This window comes from Pituophis catenifer, unplaced genomic scaffold (assembly GCF_029215685.1).
Source record: "Pituophis catenifer annectens isolate HBS135680 unplaced genomic scaffold, rPitCat1.0.hap2 SCAF_3, whole genome shotgun sequence".
NCBI lineage: Eukaryota > Metazoa > Chordata > Lepidosauria > Squamata > Colubridae > Pituophis > Pituophis catenifer.
Genome location: NW_027256883.1, coordinates 5,330,681 through 5,349,204, shown reverse-complemented (window position 1 = coordinate 5,349,204; position 18,524 = coordinate 5,330,681). Strand labels below are relative to the sequence as shown.

At 44.2% G+C, this 18,524-nt stretch overlaps 1 protein-coding gene across 2 annotated transcripts in view; it reads right to left on the bottom strand.

Annotated features, from left to right (window-relative positions):
• PTP4A3 (protein tyrosine phosphatase 4A3) overlaps window positions 1–14,815 on the bottom strand; it is a 110,553-nt gene extending 95,738 nt beyond the window's left edge. The window contains exon 1 of one of the 2 annotated variants that reach the window (XM_070940297.1): window positions 14,698–14,815. The gene's annotated coding sequence lies outside the window, so the exon portion shown is untranslated. Of the gene's footprint in view, window positions 1–10,735; window positions 10,777–14,697 lie in introns of those variants that run through there. The other variant, XM_070940298.1, reaches the window with a different exon arrangement.
• Window positions 14,816–18,524: the final 3,709 nt, after the last annotated feature.

Sequence of the window (18,524 nt, the reverse complement as noted above, 5' to 3'; positions counted from 1 at the left end):
GGGTCTCCTGCTTCAGTGGGGGGTTGGACCAGGACAGAGGTAGGTTTCACATATTTTTTACCACCGGTTCGCCCTGCGCATGCACTCTTGCTTCACACAGACGCCTTCCATGCGCAAATGCGATTTGCTCGCACGCATGGCTTAGAAAATGTGGCTATATAGGATAGCATGGCACCAGGGCTCACCCGCTGTCACCACTACCGCTTCATTTGAACCGGTCAGAACCGGCTGAATACCACCACTGGACCAGAAGATCTCCAATGTCCCTTCCAGCTCTGTGATTCTATATTTCATTGGTATTTACTGCCTTTGTGGAACTCAACAGGACTTCCACTAAAAAGCATCATGTCCTTGATTCGGTTATTTCTGCTAAAAAATAGCAGTTGCGCCCTTTCCTAGACAGAGATGCCCTCCGTACGGTCACTCATGCTCTCATTATTTCTCGGCTGGATTACTGCAATGCCCTCTTCATGGGGCTGCCCTTGGGGTGCACCCGGAGGCTCCAACTGGTCCAGAATGCGGCCGCGCGGGTAGTTACGGGTGCTTCCCATTACTCCCATATAATACCATTGTTGCGCGAGCTGCACTGGTTGCCGGTGGTCCTCCGGATCCGCTTCAAGGTGCTGGTGCTCACCTATAAAGCCCTTCATGGTATGGGCCTGGGGTACTTGCAGGACCACCTCTTACCAGCCTCCCACCACCCAGTGCGCTCACATAGGACTGCCCTCCTCCGGGTCCCATCAGCCAGACAGTGTCGGCTGGCGGCCCCCAGGATGAGGGCGTTCTCTGTGGTCGCACCGACCCTCTGGAATGGTTTACTCACTGGGCTCCGGACGGCCCCCGACCTCTGCACCTTCCGCGCCGACCTAAAGACATGGCTCTTTCAGCAAATTCCCTGATCTGCCATGCATTTTAATTTGGGGATTTGAGGTTTTTAAATCGGATTTTAACATTTTAATTCTATTTATTGTTGGGTTGTTTTATTCTGTGAGCCACCCCGAGTCCCTCGGGAGAAGGGCGGCATGTAAATATGACAATAAATAAATAGATAAATAAATAAGTAAATAAAACCGAAGCAGCTGGTGAAGAGGCTTCTCTTTGCGAGGGCCTGCAAGACAAAAACGAACCCAGAATTTGGAGGAATCGAACAGGAGCAGACAGGCACACGTGCAAACTTTCAGAGGGTAAGGAGAAGAGAGAAGGTGCCCGTCTGGCATGCCACCATCTTGCAGAAATCTCCTGCCCACCAGTTTGGGGGATGGAGTAGATGTCTGGAGGTCACCTTCTGAAGAACTTCAGATTCACAGGGCCATTGCCAGCTCGCCTCCCGTCCCACAAAAGCAGCTTTGTTCTTCCTGGTTTTCTCCCTCCCTCGGAGCCTCGCACCAGCAATTCCAATCTGAATTTTGCCAGTAATTCATACGAATTTTCTCCCCTTCTCTGACTAAAGAACAAGCCCAAATCTACATTTATACGACCAAACGTTCCAAGGCACAAAGGCTGTTTTTGAAGATGGGAAACGCAGGACAGTATTAATTGGGATCGAAGGTCACTCTTACCAATTTTCTACCACTGCTGCAGATGCCAACGTGACAAAGTTGGCAGTGTTGCTTTTGAAATTTGCATTTTCTTGGCCCCCTGCTAGGAAGATTGGGAAGCTCTGTCTAATAGGTAAAGAAACCTACTCCCCATTCGAAAGAAAAGACCTTTGATAATAAAACTTTTGAAATGGATTAAAGATTCAATTCTCTGGTCTGCACAGCCGATGTCGAACCCGAAATTGGCATTTGTGTAGCCACAATTGTGATGAAACTTGGAAACCTGACAGGATATACCAAAGGATATCCATATAAAGCGGGGATGCGGTGGCTCAGTGGCTAAGACGCTGAGCTTGTCGATCAAAAGGTCGGCAGTTTAGTGGTTCGAATCCCTAGTGCCGCATAACGGGGTGAGCTCCCGTTACTTGTCCCAGCTTCTGCCAACCTAGCAGTTCGAAAGCACGTAAAAAAATGCAAGTAGAAAAATAGGGACCACCTTTGGTGGGAAGGTAACAGCATTCTGTGCACCTTTGGTGTTGAGTCATGCCGGCCACATGACCACGGAGATGTCTTCGGACAGCACTGGCTCTTCAGCTTTGAAACGAAGATGAGCACCGCCGCCTAGAGTCAGGAACGACTAGCACATATGTGCGAGGGGAACCTTTTACCTTTATCGATATAAAACATGAAATTTAGAGGAGGCATTCTTTCATTCATTCAGAATAGAGCTGGAAGGGACCTTGGAGGTCCTCTAGTCCAACCACCTAATCAAACAAGAAACTCTATTTTATTTCAAAGAAATGGATGTCCAATGTCTTCTTAAAAGCCTCCGGTGATGGAGAACCACAACTTCTGAAGGCAACCTGTTCCATTGGCTAATTGTTCTCGCTGTCAGGAAATTTCTCCTTAGTTCTAAGTTGCTTCTCTCCTTGATTAGTTTCCACCCATTGCTTCTTGTCCTGCCTTCAGGTGCTTTGGAGAAGAGCTTGACTCCCTCTTCTTTGTGGCAGCCCCTCGAATACTGGAAGACTATCATGTCATCCCTAGTCCTTCTCTTCATTAAACTAGATATATCCAATTCCTGCAACCATTCTTCATGTTTAAACTTTCAGCCCCCTAATTACCCTAGTTGCTTTTCTTTGCACCCTTTCCAAAGTCTTGACTTTTTTTTTTTTTTTAATATCATGGTGACCAAAGCTGGATGTCAACTTGCAAAGCTTTCAAGTTGCCATGAGCAGGAGGGAGAACTGAAGTGAATTCCATACATTCTGTCTGACCGCAATCAGGAGGGTGTTAGGTTTCACAGCCAGCTAAAGTGGTTAATTGGAGAATGTGATTTATGACATGGCCAGAGAGGAGGGGAGAGACAGGGTCATAGGGGAACGTAAATCTACGTAGGATCAGTCCTAACTGCATCCGAATATTGCTGGAATGGTGCTCCTAATAAATAAATATATTTCCTTTAAAGTTTGGATCATGGCTCATGAATTAATTAGGGCATCTTTTGGAAACTTGACACTGGATGCAGTATTCTGGTCTTACCAAGGCCTTATAAAGTGGTACTAACACTTCACGTGAGCTTGATTCTGTCCTTCTGCTAATGCAACCTAGGACTGCATTGGCTTTTTTGGCTGCCGCCTCACACCGCTGGCTCATATTTAACTGGTTGTCCACCAAGACTCCAAGATCCCTCTCCCAGTTCCTGCTCTCGAGCCAAATTTCACCTCCTCTGTACCTGTCCATTGGGTTTTTCTCTGTGTAAGTGTCAAGACCTTACATTTCTCTACATCAAATCTCATTTTGTTGGATAGATCACAAATTTTCATTTGGTTAGATGCTGATGTGACAGCTCAGGGTCTGATGTGCGTCATTTGACAAGCTTCTTCACTCTTATCTTCCAAGCGATTGTGATGTGGCTGCAAGATTTGTGCTGAAAAACATGTGGGCTGCTGGACCTTGAGGGACATTTTCCTTCCTACTCAGCATTCTTCTGCATGGAAGCCTAGATTAAAATCCAGAGATGTCCTCAGTGAAATGTGACCATCATTGCAGATATGGGCACCCACCGGGCACTTCGCACGTTAAATGGAATCTGAGATGGGGAAGAAGATATCCGGTGATCTATAAGATATCCAACCAAGGGGGAAACATCTGGAAATCTTCAGCAAGATACCATGTCTCCCAAGGTCATCATGTTCCATGGTTGAATTGTTCTGACCATACACATTTCTTCCAATACTTCATAAACACTTTATCCACTTTTGATTTAAGCCTATTGAAGACATTTTTGAGCATTCATGCCTTCTTATATGGAGGACAATGAAGGTGTTCGGTGTTATCACCGACTTTTTGCAGGAGAAAATCTCTCTACGTGGTCTTTAAATGTTGACACGCACAATTTAATGGCAGATAATTGCTCAATTATTTTTTTTCTCTTCAAGGTTAACTGCTCCTTTTGGCCATCATCAGATGGTTTCTACAGACCCATTCTTCTCCTTGGTGCCAACCCAACTTGGTTCCATCACTGTTCCTCAAACAAGCATCCTCCAGATAGGTTCACGTTACAATTTCCAACTTAATTCACCGGTTGAGACATCTGGGTGGAATCTGCACCCCAAAATGGAGAAACCGGGCTCACATTTAACTTAAGACGTTTGACGCTCCTGAAAACTGGACATGCTATTTCAAAACGTGGAGTCCAATCTCTTTTAGAATTAGAATTATTTATTGGCCAAGTGTGATTGGACACACAAGGAATTTGACTTGAGTTTTTGATGCAATAAATTGCAGAACCATGCATTCAAAAACGCACGGAGGAAGCTGAACTACACACGCCCAAATTTTGCGGGCATGACGTTGTATTAAATCGTGGTTTAATAAATAAGTCAAAATTCTCTGGGCACTCCGATCATGATCAGTTTACTAGTCACAATTCAAAGTATCAACTATTATCCTAAGCTGAAAAAAGACACACCGTGACTTAAGTTATACAAGCAGCTCTTGACTTACAGCTATTCATCTAACAGCACTGAAAAAGTGACTTATGACCGGTTCTTGCACTTACGACTTTTACAATAGCCTCACAGTCACGTGATCAGAATCCAGCCACTTGGCAACATGGATGTATTTATGACGGTTGCAGCGTCATTCGTGACCTTCACAGCCCGTATCAATGGGGGAAACCATTCATTTAATGAACGTAACATTCACTTATGACCTGCAGTGGTTCACTTAACAACGGTGGCAAAGACGACCATAAACTTGGGCACAGTAAATGCCTTACTTAGATTCTGGTCATAACTGCAGTCATAAAGCGAGGACTACTTTCACCTGTGCATGCGGACAACCGGAATTTTTTTTAGAAAGCAACAACCTTGGGCCTAATAAGGTTGTTGCTTTCTACACCATGCTACACAATTTCTACACATTGTTGTTGCTTTCTACACAAATGCACTCAACAGTAGTCCTTTGTTGTGTTTTGCCAAGCCCACTTCAAGCAGAGAATTGAGCCAAACATTTAATATCTAACCCCAGATCCCAAGAAAAATAAGCTATGGCATTTTAAAATAGTTTTTCTTTTTTAAAAGAAATCTTTTAAAGACAGTTTTTTAACCCTTAAGATTCACAAAGGAAATGGGTCCAGTATCTGATTTTTTAAAAATTTAAATGATGCTGGTCAATGGTTAGATGGTCTAAGATATTAATATTTAAACATGCATCTTTTTGACATTTATATTTTATTGGGTTCCATTAATCTAGTAGAAATGTTAATTTATATTGCTTGTCTGTGTAGGATACGCCATGCGCAAAATAAACGAACAACTGACAAAGTTAAGATTTGCCAATTGGAAACTAGATAATCCTCGACTTACAACAGTCCATTTAGTGACGTCATCACTGAAAAAAGTGACTTATGACCGTTTTTCACACTTATGACCATTGCAGAATCAAATTTTATGATCAAACTTCAGCCCCTTGACAACTGACTCACATTTATGACTGTTGCAGTATCCTAACCCCTTTTTGCGACCTTCTGACCAGCAAAGTCAATGGGGGAAACCGGCTTCACTTAACAACCATGTTACTAATTTAAGAACTGCAGTGATTCACTTAACAAATGTGACATATTTAGACGTTTGGCAACCGGTTCATATTTATGACGGTTGCAGTTTCCCTGGATCGTGTGAACACCTTTTGCCACCTTTTGACAAACCAAGTCCGTGGAGAAGCTGGATTCACTTAACAACTGGGTTGCTAACTTATCAACTGCAGTGATTCGCTTAACAACCGTGGCAAGAAAGGTCGTAAAATGGGACAAAGCTCATTTAACCAATAACCAGATAAATTTCGGCTCCATTGTGGTCGTAACTCAAGAACTGCCTTGATCCATTATTATAACTTATTATTATATAATAATATAAACATGGTTTAACACGAGGCACAAATCTAGCTAGTGACATCATCATGAATTTCCCAGTTGCCATTCATCGCAATTTGTTGTTAAATGAGACATCTGGTTCAGTGAGTTTTGCCCCATCTTATGGATTTCCCCCTCTCCAATAGTTGTTAGGTGAATCACAATTTCTGTTGTTAAATGAGACATTTGTTCAGTGAGTTTTTGCTCAGCCTTATGAATTTTCTTCCCATAGTTAGGTCTGTGATGGTGAACCTATGGCACCCGTGCCACCTGAGGCACATGGAGCCATATTGGTGGGCACGTGAGCATTGCCCTAGCTCAGTTGCAGCATGTATGCGCGTGCCGACCAACTGATTTTCGGGCCTTCCAGGCCCACAGGAAGTCAGGAAACAGGCTGTTTCCAGCCTCCGGGGGGGGGGGGGGGGGGGTGAGGAAGGCCCATTTTTCGCCCTCCCCAGGTTCTAGAGGCTTTCTAGGAACCTGGGGAGGGTGAAAACAGCTCCCCCCACCCCCAGAGGCCCTCCAGAGCCTGGAAATGGCCTGGGGCGCATTGAATTATGAGTGTGGGCACGCACGTGCACGACACCCCCCACTTTTGGCACACGGCGGCAAAAAGGTTAGCCATCACTGTGTTAGGTGAATCACTGCAGTTCATAAGTTGGGAAGCCGGTTGTTAAGTGAATCACACTGGGTTAGGTCCACGGAGGCTGTTTTTGATACAACAGCCACACCAAGCACATCAGCTGTGTCAACAACCGGAGGAAAACTCCAAATTGGGCTTTTGGAGGGTGTGGTTCAGGACCACAGGTCTAAATTTGTGTGACTCATTTCACCGCAAGAACCATCTCCAGGTGGCTGCACGCAGATCTCAATCCTGATCTCCAGAGGTGTGTCCCGAAACATAATTAAGAATTAAAACACAATTAAACCGGCATTTGAAGTGAATCATGGGGTCCACATTCCTCTCAGATCAGAATCATGATTTTAGGGTTATGATTTTAGGCAACATCGACAGAGAAAGCCAGATTCACTTAACAAGACTAACTTAAAAGGAGCCTGGTGGTGCAGTGGACTAAACTACTGTTAAAGTAGTATTTAGCTGCCAGCTGCCTGCAATTACTGCGAGTTCAAATCTCACCAGGCTCAAGGTTGACTCAGCCTTCCATCCTTCCGAGGTAGGTAAAATGAGGACCCGGATTGTGGGGGCAATAAGCTGACTTTGTATAAAATAGAACACCGCTTGGGGGGGCCAAAAGCCCTACTAAGCAGGTATATACAAAAGTATGAAGGCTATTGCTTAAAAGCATTGTAAGCCACCCTGAGTCTCCAGAGAAGGGCGGCATATAAATCAAACTAATAAATAAATCAAACTAAATCAAACTAATAAAAACCTGAAGTGATTCACTTAACATCCGCAGTAAGAAAAGTCGTAAAACGGGACAAGATTCACTTAACAAGTGTCTCACTTAGCGACATACATTTTGGGCTCCGCTGTGATCATAACTCGAGGATTACCTGTAGCGTACAGATAATCCTCAATTTACAACCAACCTCTCTGAGGGCCCTTACAACCCAGATTCAAAGTTCTGACGGATTCCCTCCTTTATGGCCACATGACTGCACTTTGGCCACCAAGATCATGGCTATGGCCATTTGTAGCATCCTTCAGCCACATTATCTCATTTTATGACGGTTTTACAAAAAAACCCAAACAAACAAAAAAAAAAACAAACCCAGGAATTTGCTTGGGTTTTTTTTTTTGCACAATCATCTCTTAGCAAACCATCAAATTGGTTCACAACCACGTCAAAAAAAAATGCTCATAAAATTACATCACTCCCTTTGGGCAACTCGATTACGACCGCTATCGATACGGACCATTTTAGAATAGAATAGAATTCTTTATTGGCCAAGTGTGATTGGACACACAAGGAATTTGTCTTTGGTGCATACGCTCTTGGTGTACATAAAAGATATGTTCGTCAAGAATCATAAGGTACAACACTTAATGAGAGTCATAGGGAAACAGTCAATATAAATCTTAAGGATACAGGAAACAAGGTTAGTGTCATACAGTCGTAAGTGGGAGGAGGCAAGCTCCATTACGGTCATAACTCGAGGATTACCTGTTTAGTGCAGTTTTCGTGGTTAAAAAGACGCATGAGCTATAAACACAGCACCTGTCTGCACCACCTGAAACCAAATTTGTTTTTCCCCCAGGATAACACTGCAGATGTAAAACAGATGGTTGATCCCAGGAAGAAACACAGCCGAAGCAATGTTCTAACTTTGATCCCGGAGTATGGCTGTCCTAAAACTCTTTTAATGACCGAAAAACCGCCAAAGAGCAAAGCTCCAAGGAAGTTTTAAAATTCCTTCTCTTATAGGCCTGCAAAGATTATTTGGTGCATTCCTGTATTAAAAGTTACGAGGTGCAACATTCATGTATTAAAAGGTACACAAAAGCGCTTTAATTCCATGCATGTCAAAAGGCCACAGACAATTCTACAAAATGCCATGTCGTAACTACAGGCCTCTTTTGCAAGGGCTGACGCCGTTCGTGTATATATATATAGGTCAGACTGTCAAGGAAGGTGCCAGGCTGTCTGTGGTACAACAGTGGGCACCGAACTTAATCAAATTATATCAAACGCAGCCGCAGGGTAGGCAGGCGAAATCGTGTGGGACTCAGCAAAGCCTCCCAAGTATAAAGCTGGAAACTTCATATTTAAAATCACAGCCTTCGCCAGTCCGACTGCAACCGGCAGCGTGAAAAAAAAGATGCTTTAGAGCAGTCGTTTTCTAACCTGGCTACTTTTAAGATGGGTGGACTCCAATTCCCAGAATTCCAAGCCAGCTGGAGGAATTCTGGGAGTTGGAAGTCCACCCATCTTAAAGTAGCCAAGCTTGGAAAACAGTTTTAGATTAAAACTTCTCCTGTGCATTTTTTTTTTAAATATTCCTCAAAACCAGGGTGGATAAAAATCAATGATTTTTTTAAAAAAATTAAAAAAAATGGATTTTTTTGATTTAAATCAGATTTTTTTTATTTAAATCAGAATTTTTTGATTTTTATCGAATTTATTTTAATAAAAAACTTTTGGGGTAAAAATCTATGGTAAGATAGTTTTCTATTTAAGATACATAAATAATTTAGCTTATTCAGCATGAAATGGAGCTTAGTTATGTAGGATGAGGCTGTATATTCTGCAACACTGGGACTATCGGTGAGTCAACAATGGGTCAAAGGAGTAGCAGAGATGACAGTTGCTCTTTAAAAATTACGATTTAAATCGAGTTGATTTAAATCAAGCCTTTTTACTAGTGATTTAAATCATGATTTAAATCAAATCCACCCTGCTCAAAACATTTCTTCCTTGGGGGAGGGGCTTCCCACAAACTGCTATTATGCAAAGTAAGTTTTAGATCACACCCAAGTTGTTAAATCTCCAACACTGGAAATTTTTAAGAAGATGTTGGATAACCATTTGTCTGAAGTGATGTAGGGCAGTGATGGCTAACCCTTTTTGCCGTTGCGTGCCAAAGCAGAGGGAGCGTGGAGGGGGGGGGGGTTTTCCTGTGCGCGCATGCCCACTCCCATAATTCAATGCCGTCCCATGCCCAACCCCCCACGTATGCGCACAAGACCCCTCCTCCCCGCTCCCCCTGTTTTTGGCACAGGATGGCACAGTGGGGCCAGAAGGCCCATTTTTCATCCTCCCGAGGCTCCAGAGGCCTTGTAGGAGCCTGGGGAGGGCAAAAATGGCCTTCCTCACCCCCCACCCTCCCGGAGACCAGAAACAGCTCGTTTCCTGACTTCCGGTGGGCCCGGAAGGCCCCAAAATCAGCTGGCTGATGCATGGATGCGTGCTGGAGCTGAGTTAGGGCAATGCTCGCGTGCCCACAGATATGGCTTCCTGTGCCACCTGTGGCACGCATGCCATAGGTTCGCCATCACAGGTGTAGGGTTTCCTGCCCAAGCAGGGGGTTGGACTAGAAGACCTCCAAGGTGCCTTCCAACTCTGTTATTCTATTCTGTTCTAAATCAATCTTTTGCAATGGCTGAGGTTTTCAATAAAACCTTAGTAAGGCCACACCTGGAATACCGCATCTAGTTTTCGTCAGGGTGGATTTGATTTAAATCGAGTTGATTTAAACCACAATTTAAATCATGATTTAAATCACTAGTAAAAAGGCTTGATTTAAATCAACTCGATTTAAATCATGATTTTTAAAGAGCAACTGTCATCTCTGCTACTCCTTTGACCCACTGTTGACTCACCCACAGTCCCAGTGTTGCAGAATATACAGCCTCATGCTACATAACTCAGCTCCATTTCAGGCTGAATAAACTAAATTACTTATGTATCTTAAATAAAAAACTATCTTACGATAGATTTTTACCCCAAAAGTTTTTTATTAAAATAAATTCGATAAAAATCAAAAAAATCCGATTTAAATCAAAAAAATCTTATTTTTTTTGATTTTTTAAAAAAAATCATTGATTTTTATCCACCCTGGTTTTGGTGCACCACATTACACACACACAAAAAAAGAGAAGTTGGAAAAAGTGGAGAGAAGAGCAGCTAAGATGATTAAAGGCCTTTGAGTTGCAGTAAGTCTCACACACCTCTCCCAAAATCGGTAGTTTTCCAAATTAGACACCTCTTAAACACGAGCCAGCCATGTGCAGCAGCGGCCATAAAACCTAACACAATCCCGGGTTGCATAAACAGAGAGATAAGAATTAAGATCCCGTAAAGTTCTAGTAAGGCCATACCTGAAATACTGCATCCAGTTTTGGTCATCACATTAGAAAAAAAAAGATGTTGAGACTGGAAAAAGTGCAGAGAAGAGCAACTAAAATGATTAAGAGCCTCAACACAAAAACGAATGAAGAACAGTTGCAGGATTTGGATGTGTCTAGTCTAGAGAAAAGGAGGACTAGGTGGGACATAATAGCAGTATTACAGAATTTGAGGGGCTGCCACAAAGAGGAGGGGGGGTCAAATTATTTTCCCAAGCACCAGAGGGTAAGAGAAGAAACAATGGATGGTGAGAAGCAACCTAGAACTCCTAGAACCCCTCCTGCGCGAGCTGCACTGGCTTCCAGTGGTCTTCCGGGTGCGATTCAAGGTGTTGGTTACCACCTTTAAAGCGCTCCATGGCATAGGACCCGGGTACCTTCGAGACCGTCTTCTGCCACCAACAGCCTCCCACCGGCCAGTCCGCTCCCACAGAGAGGGTCTCCTCAGGGTGCCATCGGCCAAGTTATGTTGGCTGGCGACACCCAGGGGGAGGGCCTTCTCTGTGGGAGCCCCAGCCCTGTGGAATGAACTGCCCCCGGAAATACGTAAGATCTCCGACCTCCGGGTGTTTCGTTGCGCATTGAAGACCCTGTTGTTCCGCCAGGCCGGGCTATCAACATAATGATTTTAAATTGGGGTATTTTAATTTTTTGGGGTTTTAAACCGGCCAAATCTATTTAATTATTTTAATTTTTAATCATTGTTGTGTCTTGTGTTTTTAAACTGGCTGTACACCGCCCTGAGTCCTTCGGGAGAAGGGCGGTATAGAAATAAAATTATTATTATTATTATTATTATTAACTAAGGAGAAATTTCCTGACGGTGAGAACAATTAACCTGTGGAACAACTTGTCTCCAGAAGTTATAGATGCTCCATCACTGGAGGCTTTTACGAAGGACTGGAGAGCTACCTGTCTCAAATCGTATAGGGAATCCTGCTTCAGCAGGGGGTTGGACTAGAAGACCTCCAAGGTCCCTTCCAACTCTATTATGAATGAATGAATGAATGAATGAATGAATGAATGAATGAATGAATGAATGAACTGCAATATTCCAGCACTGGAGGGGCTGCCACAAATAAGAGGGAGTCAACTTTTTTTCCAAAGCACCAGAAGGCAAGACATGAAACAATGGGTGGAAACTAACAAGGACAGATGTCTATGGAGATTCTCCGTCATCCAGGTCATGGTTGTCCCAAAGGTGCTTTTTCCAAGCGGCCACTGGACTTTCTGGTTTTTCTTTGAAGACTTTTTGCTTCTCATCCAAGAAGCTTCTTCAACTCATCCAAGAAGCTTCTTGGATGAGAAGGGGGGGGGCAGAAATCCCAGTGGCTCCTTGAAAAAACACGTGGGACAATCAAGTAGAGAAGCAACCTGGAATTAAGGAGAAACTTTCTAACAGTGATGACAATTAACCAGTGGAACAGCTTGCCACCAGAAGTTGTGGGCGCTCCATCACTGGAGGCTTTTAAGACAAAACTGGAGAGTCACTTGTCTGAAACGTTATAGGGTCTCCTGCCTGAGCAGGGGGTTGGACTAGAAGACCTCCAAAGTCCCTCCCCAGTTCTATTCTGATTGATCTCTTTCCTGCTCCATCTAGACCCAACCTCAAGAAACAGGAAACCCCCCCCAAGCAGCTTCTTTTCCCAACAATAAAGTGCACCCCTCACTCATTTAGAATCAAGCATCCAATCCCTTCATCAGGCCATTTTCCCTGGTTTCGGAGAACATTTGACACGTAACGGGTGGCCTTAAAGGTGGTTTGTTCCCTGCCATGTCTCGTCGAGCCCCCACCCCTCCCTCAGGAGTTGAGTCGGTGGTCAAGGTTCCCAGTGCAAGCCCAGGAAGGAAGGAAGGAAAGGGAAAGGAAGGAAGAATATGGGAGGGAGGGAAGGAAAGAGGAAGAAAGGAAAAATAAGGAAGGAAGGAAGAAATGAAGGATAGGTCAAGGAAGGAAGTATATGGGAAAGAAGGAAGGAAGATCTGGGAAGGAAGTAATTATCAGGATAAGGATAAGGATAATTTTATTTCTATACCGCCCCTCTCCCGAAGGACTCGGGGCGGTGTAGAGCCAGGTAAAAACACAATACAAATATCACAATTTAAATTTAAAAAATTATTAAAAGCATTACATTTAAGGCCAATTAACTAAAAAACCCAAAAATTTTAAGAATTCCAAATTTAAAACTCAGGGAGGGAGGGAGGGAAGGAAGGAGGAAAAAAGGAAGGATAAGGAAGGAAGGAAGGAAGGATAGAGGAAGGACAAAGAAATGAAGGATAGGGAAAGGAAGGAAGTATATGGGAAAGAAGGAAGGAAGATATGGGAAGGAAGTAATTATCAGGAGGGAGGGATGGAAGGAAGGAGGAAGAAACGAAGGAGGATAGAGGAAGGACGAAGAAATGAAGGATAGAAAAGGAAGGAAGTATATGGAAAGGAAGGAAGGAATGATGGGGAAAGGAAGGAAGGAGGGAAGAAAGGAGGAAGGAAGGAAAAATAAGGAAGGAAAGAAGAAATGAAGGATAGGTAAAGGAAGGAAGTATATGGGAAAGAAGGAAGGAAGATATGGGAAGGAAGTAATTATCAGGAGGGAGGGAGGGAGGGAAGGAAGGAGGAAGAAAGGAAGGAGGATAGAGGAAGGACGAAGAAATGAAGGATAGGGAAAGGAAGTATATGGAAAGGAAGGAAGGAAGAAATGAATGATAGGGAAAGGAAGGAAGGAGGGAAGAAAGGAGGAAGGAAGGAAAAATAAGGAAGGAAGGAAGAAATGAAGGATAGGTAAAGGAAGTATATGGGAAAGAAGGAAGGAAGTATATGGGAAGGAAGTAATTATTGGGATGGAGGGAAGGAAGGTAGGAAGGAGGATAGAGGAAGGATGAAGAAATGAAGGATAGGGAAAGGAAGGAAGTATATGGGAAAGAAGGAAGGAAGTATATGGGAAGGAAGTAATTATTGGGATGGAGGGAAGGAAGGTAGGAAGGAGGATAGAGGAAGGATGAAGAAATGAAGGATAGGGAAAGGAAGGAAGTATATGGGAAGGAAGGAAGGAGAGAGAGAGAGAAAGAGGTCCATGCAAAATAATAAACCACGATTCGGATCATTCCAGCTTTCCCGTCTCGTCTGAATGCAACGGATACAGGGGGAGGAAAAAAAACCCCTCTTAATCGCGCTTGCTGCTCAGCCCGATGGGCTTTGGGATTGGGGTTCTTTGCAAGACACGGGGGGACGGGGGGGGGCGGTTTTGCACCACGTGCAAACAATTCAGACCCTGCAAATCCGGCATTGCTGCCCCCCCACCCACTCACCCACCCCCCCGCCCCGGGTTCGGGGTCTCGCCCTTCTTTTCCTTCCCACCCGGGAGGGCTGCTCCAGGATCAAGTCCGCAGAAATTGCAAAACCAGCAACCGGGCGCGCGTGCAATGCAGAAAATAAAAGAAATAAATAAGTAAATCCGGGGTTTAGGCGCCCTTTCGGGGCAATCAGGTTTGCGGGGGTGGGAAGCGATTTTTTTTTTAAAAAAAATATTTTTTTTTTGCAACCGCGCAAAGGCTGCCCCGCCCCGCTTGCAAATTCCCCAGGATCGCGGACCCCGCAGAAGGCAGGGCGAGGCCCCAACGCATTGCAAGAAATCCAGAAAAAACTCCCCCCCCCCATCACCACCCGGTATTCTTCCCGGGTGCACCCGGGACTTTTTGCAACCGACCCACCCACCCAGCCTTCCTTCCCGGCCTTGCACGTGCCCCCTTTGCACCAGCCCCCCCCCACCCTCCTTGCAGCAGTGCAAGGCCAGCCGAGCCATGCACGCTTCTCCCGGGGGTGGGAAAGGGGAAAAAAAAAAAAAGCCGGGGTGCCCCCTCCCTCCACTCGTGGGAGTGGAGCAGGGTGAGTGGGATGCAACCCCCCCCCCCGCGCGCGCCTTTCCCCACGAGCTCCTTACCCGTATTGGTTTTTTTTAATTATTATTATTATTTTTTTTATTTTTTTTTTTGCTGCAAATCCGGAGCAGCGCAAAAGCCTCGCGCCTCCCTCGTGCAAAGCCCGGACGGAAGGTGGGAGGGGGCGGGGGGGGGGGAGGGAGGAAAGAGAGCGAGAGCGAGAGGAGGAAAAAAAAAAGAGAGAGAGAGAAAAGGAGCGCGTGCGCGTGCGCGTGCGCGCAAGGCAAAGGCGTTCCACCGCGGGGGTGGGGGGAGAGAGCGCGCGCGCGCCGGAGCCAGCGAGCGAAGCAGCCAATCGGAGTGCGCCTTCCTCCTTTTTTTTTTTTTGCTTTGGGCCCCGCCCCGAGCTCGCGCGCCGGGGAGAGAGAGCTCCCCGGCCACGCCCCTTTCCTTGCCTCGCCGCCGCCTGCCAGACGGAGCGAGTCAGGCTGCGGGCTGATCACGTGATGCGGCGGCGGCGGCAGGCGGAGTGGGCGGGGCCGGGGCCGGGCTGCACGAGGCGCGCAGGGCGCAGCTTTTGCTTTTGCAACCGGGCGCTCGCGGGCACCTTTTGGGGAGGGGGGTCCCGGGTGCCTTGGAGTGGGGGGGGGCTCTGGCTCGGCTGATCCCGGTTGGGGAAATTTGGCTTTGCATCTGGCTTAGGCGAAGGTTAGCATCTCTAGCGTGGCAGGGTGGATACGAGGCACGCGTGTCCTACGTGCCAATACCGTGCGTGGTCTTGGCGTGGGAGTTTTTCTTTTTTTCTTTTTTTGAAATTTTTATTTTTTATTTTTAAACAAACATACATAAAAACATAAAACCATCTTCAATTACACACAGTGTGTCGGTTGGTTACAAGTCTTTTGTGCATCTTCACCATATTCATAGTTTACAGTTTACCTAAATTCTTATTGATCTAATATATATATATATATATATATTATTGTCCTCATTGATCATTTATTTATTTATTTATTTTTATTTGATTTATATGCCACCCTTCTCCGGAGACTCAGGGCGGCTTACAATTAATGTGACCAGATTTTAACATTGGTAAAGAGGGACATTGTGGGCGTGGCTTATTTTGTGGGCATGGCTAGCTGGTCATGTGACCGGGTGGGCGTGGCTAGCTGGTCATGTGACTGGGTGGGCATGGCTAGCTGGTCATGTGACCGGGTGGCCATGGCTATGCGTATAGGGTAAGGTGAACAGATTTTAACATTGGTAAGAAGGACACCATTGTGGGCGTGACTTGTTGTGTGGGCGTGGCTTGGAGGCCATGTGACTGGGTGGGCGTGGCTAGCTGGTCATGTGACCGGGTGGCCATGGCTATGTGTATAGGGACTACTCTGAGGACTGAAAAGTCATTTCTGACAGGTCCTCACACTTTTGACTGGTCCTCACACTTATGACCATCCTCACATTTATGCCCATGCAGTATTCTTAACAACCATGTCACTCATTTCACAACTGCTTCTCTTCACCATGGTGACAAGATAGGGCAAAAACGTAAAATGTGAGGACAGTCGTAAGTTCGAGGACTGGTCAAAAGTGTGAGGACCAGTCAAAAATAACTTTTTCAGCCCTCTGAGTAGTCCATATGCACAAAAGGACTAACCAGAGGGCTGAAAAAAGTCATTTCTGACAGGTCCTCGCACTTTTGATTGGTTCTCACACTTATGACCATCCTCATATTTATGCCCATGCAGCATTCTTAACAACCATGTCACTCATTTCACAACTGCTTCTCTTCACCATGGTGACAAGATAGGGCAAAAACGTAAAATGTGAGGACAGTCGTAAGTTCGAGGACTGGTCAAAAGTGTGAGGACCAGTCAAAAATAACTTTTTCAGCCCTCTGAGTAGTCCATATGCACAAAAGGACTAACCAGAGGGCTGAAAAAAGTCATTTCTGACAGGTCCTCGCACTTTTGACTGGTCCTCACACTTATGACCATCCTCATATTTATGCCCATGCAGCATTCTTAACAACCATGTCACTCATTTCACAACTGCTTCTCTTCACCATGATGATAAAATAGGGCAAAAATGTAAAATGTGAGGACAGTCGTAAGTTCGAGGACTGGTCAAAAGTGTGAGGACCAGTCAAAAATAACTTTTTCAGCCCTCTGAGTAGTCCATATGCACAAAAGGACTAACCAGAGGGCTGAAAAAAGTCATTTCTGACAGGTCCTCGCACTTTTGACTGGTCCTCACACTTATGACCATCCTCACATTTATGCCCGTGCAGCATTCTTAACAACCATGTCACTCATTTCACAACTGCTTCTCTTCACCATGATGACAAGATAGGGCAAAAATGTAAAATGTGAGGACAGTCATAAGTTCGAGGACTGGTCAAAAGTGTGAGGACCAGTCAAAAATAACTTTTTCAGCCCTCTGAGTAGTCCATATGCATTAAAGGATACAGCAATAGAGAGGGATGAAGGAATGGAAATTAGAGTAGGAGTGAGGGTAAGAGAGGGAGGAAGAGAGGAGGAGAAGGAGAAAGGAAGAGGAAGTAGGGAGGAGAAAAAGAGGGTGGGGGGAAGAGAAAGTAAGAAGGAAAGAAAAGAGAGTGGTGGTAGGTTTGAGGAGAAAGATTGCTGTACAATAAAAAAGATGAAAGGGAAGAAAGCCAACCCCAAGCAAATATAAAGATATTAAGATTAAGAATGAATTGTTAAACTTTAAAGAATAAAAGAGAACAAATATGAATAAATAGCAATAATTAGAATTTAGAAACACACATACAAACATGCAATGTATTTTCTTTGAACAGAATATTTGGCTGGTTCACAAATTTAAACAGCGTTTAGTCATTTCAATTAAATTTACAATTTCTATATTTCCTTTTTGCCATATTTATTCCTCATCTATTTTTTTAAAAAAACAATATTACCCTTCATCCTCATCTCTAATCTTAATCAAATTCAATTTTTCCCTTCTATTCTATATTATACCCCTTCCCATTGTCATCTATTTTTATATCCATCCTCACATTGGTTAATTATGTAATTATGTAATACAGTTGTTTAATACAAATTCAACATTTTAATATAAATCAATTAGTTATATAACTATATTTTTTTGTATATTAATCAATATGAACATGAATATTCCAATTATTTCCATGCAATCCAATTTCTTACAAATCAATTAATTATATTTACCAATAATAATAAACCAAATAATTTCCCCCATATATTCCTCCAAACCACAACTTAACCATTTCTGCTTTCAACACAATATACAATTATTAATAGTATGTCAATTATTACAATTCCCTAGTTAAATAGAGCTTTTTTTCTTTTGTGTTTTAAAATCCAAAATTTCCCATTGTTTGCAGTTTTGTACCTACCTTTTTTGGTGAGGAAAAAGAAAAAGAAAGAAATCTGTCTCTGCCTCATTTTGTCACGTTGCAGGTTTAGTTTCGCTTTCGCCTTTGTTTTCAGTATAGCTGGGGGGGGGGAAATCTGCTCCAGGAACTTTTTGCAGCTTTTTGCAGCTAATTAACCTAGCGGAAGCTGTTAACAGGGGCTGTTTTTCTATTTTTGCAGGCATGGGTCTATTCATTTTTTTTTTAACACTGATCAGCTGTAGGTCGGCCCTTTGAAGCCCCGCGGCAAGAGTTTAAAGAGTTTTTTTTCCCTCTAGCCATCAGCGGGGATTCAGGAGGCAGAATGAAAAATCGGGACTTTTTTAAAACGCCGCGGGACGCGGGACAAATTGCTCAAAAGCGGGACTGTCCCGCCAAAAGCGGGACGTCTGGTCACCTTACTTACAATGCCTTAAGCAATAGCCTTCATACTTTTGTATATTTTATACAAAGTCAGCTTATTGCCCCCAC